General features: G+C 37.2%; 1 pseudogene; it reads left to right on the top strand.

Moving 5' to 3' along the window:
* The first annotated feature begins 922 nt into the window (after positions 1-922).
* Positions 923-3174, top strand: LOC149620902 (uncharacterized; annotated as a pseudogene).
* The last annotated feature ends 648 nt before the right edge of the window (positions 3175-3822 follow it).

Below are 3822 nucleotides of genomic sequence, written 5' to 3'. Positions count from 1 at the left end.
CGCGCTAAACTCGGTAAAAAGTCAATACAAATCAACTATATAACCAAGGCTTAGGACCGTCGACTCAAATTTCAATGGCGTCTCTTTAAAACTCTGAACCGGATTTTCAATATGAGGCGGAAGTCGCTTCATTTTCCACCGCTAGGGGTCTCTGTGCTGGGCGCGAACTTATGATGACGTAAAAGGTCCGAAAATAGGTTTTTAGTTAGTTTTGGCTAATTGTCATACTTATGGTTATTATGTTACTTATGGTCATAGTAAGGGAAACAAGAGGTTCCAAGGAAACCCATACAATTTTGTCGCGCTTTCTAATGTATTTTAGCAATGTATAATGAACTCCATATTGATATAATAGCAAAGGATAATTATTACAAAAACTATATTTAGGCACTGTATAATTAATGCCTTACTTATATACAGTAACATTGCTAATTAATATTGAAATCGTATAAAGAATATCTCCTCAACAAAAGCCGAGATACAACAAACCCCAAAAAATCCTTATTTCTCAGCCTGTTCTCATGCGGCTCTGTCGACACAGGCCAGATGTCCAGTTTAAAAAAATCCTTATTTCTCAGCCTGTTACGGCTATAATGACAGGGAGCCGAACATAAAGAGGTCACACAAAAGACACGTGTCCTTGGAATGACCCATATTAGATTAAAACACGTTTCCGCACAATTTAAATGAGATCATAGTGTTTAGCAGACGGCATAATGAATTTTAAACTTTTTAGGACGGTCTGAGACAAGGACTAGGCAGTATCCCCGTCGGCTTTACAGCGTCACTTTCGGCGAAAATGAGCCAAATAACGATGAAACCGAATTAAAAAATTAAACACCGTTAGCGGAATGCAGTTAGCAACAAAAAATGTCGAGTCCGCACGTTTAATTACCGAAATTCAAAGAATAACAGCGAAAACATGAGAGTGGAGGTATTTTTAGTAAGGTCTCAAACACAGTTATAGAAAAAGGCCCGTCATGAGTCCCGAGGAACAAACAATACGAGCTTTTCCAAGACCTATGGCAAAACGCTGCCAGTAGGTAAAACCAAAAGACGGCGATAACACGAAAAATAGTTTAAATCACTGAAAATTAAGTTTGATTACCGTTAACGGAAGGCTTTAGAAGTCGTTATGTGCAAAAATCCGGAAACAGAACGAACAAGGAACCGAAATTTGAATGAAATAACCGGAGCGCGAGTGAAGCGGCGAACTTATCATAGATGGCGACAAAGTCGCTTGTGATAAGGGAGTAGTTTAAAGAGACGACGACGAAAAAATGCGACGACGAAGGCGGAGCTAATCTCCCGTTTTATGTCTCCGTAATATTTTGACTCCATCATAGATGGCGACAAAATAAAAATTACTAGAGCCCCCCTACTACAAAAAGGAGAATCTCCCGCTTACCACCCCTGAAGGATGCTCCGACCTAATAATGGGAAGCGGTATAGAGACCTTGGGCGACACTATTCGCATCCAAAAGAATTAAAAGGGGGCGCTTTGGTTTGTCCAATATGGCGCGATCTAAAGGAAACAGAGCAGACGACTTGGTAGACTATTAGGAGCAAATCTCAGGGAGTGAAAGTAAAGTCAGACATTAATTAATTTATTATTACGTAAACACTCTTTTACTTGTGTTTTAAATTACAAAAATGGTTACTTATTGCTGTGTTTACGGATGTAAAAACAATGGCACCATGAAAGGTATGCGGTTTCATCGTTTTCCTTCAAAAGTACCGAAATAAGCCAAGGCTTGGGAAGTTACCTTGAAAATGGGAATGAATAAATGTAAAGTGTCAGCTAGTGGCGGAATTTTGAAACAACACCGAGGTATCAGTTGAAAAACCTAAGTGTTTCAAATGCAAGATAAAGACCTATTCTCACTACAAAGGGACCAATACTGTAAAAGTATGTGTTTGTGTAGCTCCATCCGGTGTGACCACCATGGTAAGCAAAGCATATGGGGGAAAGTCATCAGATAAACAAATCACTGAAGAATGCGGGGTCCTAGAACGATACATACCATACGTAGACGCTATAATGGTAGACAAAGGGTTCGCTATTGAAGATCTTTGTAGTGAAAGAGGGCTCAAACTAATTAGGCCACCTTTTCTTAAACGTAAAGCTAAATTTAGGTCAAAAAAATAAAAAAGGGAACAATTCCCTAGAGAAGATGCTTTCCTTACGTCAAAAATTGCGTGTGCTAGGGTACATGTTGAGCGCACAATCCAGAGACTAAAAACGTTTAACATTTTCCACAAAAGACTACCGTGGGATTTATTACCGTATATCAATAAGATGTTCGTTGTAACCAGCGCTGTAGTAAATTTGTCAGCAGCTATTTTGGCTGACGATAAACTTTAATATCACCACTATTTTAATATCACAACTATTTTAACACTTCAATTCCATGTATTTCTTTAACAAATATTTGAAATAAACTGATTGCAATTTAGCTTAGGAACAAATTCTTTGTCAATAGGAACTTCAATAATTAAACAATCCTCACTTTGTTTTGAATATAGGACTAGGTGACCTACTGAGAGGCCTAATATTACTAGATTTAGTTGAATTTGTCCATAATACTTGTGCTTAGGTTTTAATATCAAGGTTTCTTCCTTATGGTTTAAAACTTTCAAGGGCCAAGGCTTATTGCTTAACTTATTTTTATTTATTTTATTTACCATCTTCAGTATAGAAAGTTGGGTTATTTATTTCCTTGGCCATTATCTTGCTTTACAATGGAAAGTTTACAAATTATTATCAGGGAAAAAACTAATTTTTGGATAGATTTTACTCACGTCACATCCCATACAACAGCCCGAAGAGTACACAACAGTTTTTTTTTTGTTTCCTTTAGATCGTAGTTCTACTTTTTCGCCGCTAGGGAAGCTATAGTATCTTTTGGTTGCGAATAGAGGCAGAACGGCGCCTTCTTTGAAAAGAAGCTTTGGTAGAGGAAGGCGCAAACTCCCTTCCTACTGCCCTACCTTCCTTCCCTAAACCGAAAAATGCCTAGGAAGGAGTCTTAGCTTTCGCGAACCCCCCTTCTAAGATTCGGAAGGTACTCCTTCAAGACGAGAGGTGAGCCTTCTTTTCTTGGGAAGAAAAATCTCTTCAGAATTAAAGAAGGCAATCGGGTTGGGAAGGAGGGTTACCTTCTTTCTTGGGAAGGGACAGTGCCAAAGAAGAGAAGTTTTTGTTGGGGGGTGAATAGGTCTTGCCCGAGAAGGGAAGTTTTTTTTCTTCTGTGATGTGACTATCCCTCGGAAGGTTTTAAGGCTTCTTTGAATGGGAAAGAAGTTAAGATAGGTCAGAGAGTAAATCTCTTTTATATAATGCAAACTCGAGAAGCCATCGGTAGATGGGGTTACCACATTAGTATGTGAAAATTTGATATTGATTTAGTTGATGGTGCAAAATTGTAACATATCGTTAAGATTAATATATAATTTGGTTAAACAGAGGGAGTAAACACCATTTCAATTTTATTACTAAATGAATATTATGTTGTATGAAATTTGATTAAACCGAAGGAGTGTTCACCTTCATTTCCATTTATTATTAAAATTTATATGATCTTATGTATATAAGAGAATTATATTTTTGAGGAAATGGAATGTAACCAAACACTGGAAGAAGTGGTTTATTTGTGTCCTTTAAAAAACTCATAATGACCATTCTCATTTTAACCCGTATAATATGGGGTTTATAAATAACACCTAACTAATCATCCTTTTATTAAGTTTAAAACCTGTATAAAAGCTAGATTGTTTAAAAAATACATCATGCAAATACGTGCGGCCTCAAAGATTATTTAG

Source organism: Phalangium opilio, unplaced genomic scaffold (genome assembly GCF_054372755.1).
Source record: "Phalangium opilio isolate 3A_F unplaced genomic scaffold, DU_Popi_V2 ptg000209l_1, whole genome shotgun sequence".
NCBI classification, from domain to species: domain Eukaryota; kingdom Metazoa; phylum Arthropoda; class Arachnida; order Opiliones; family Phalangiidae; genus Phalangium; species Phalangium opilio.
This window is presented reverse-complemented; position numbering and strand designations above follow the sequence as displayed.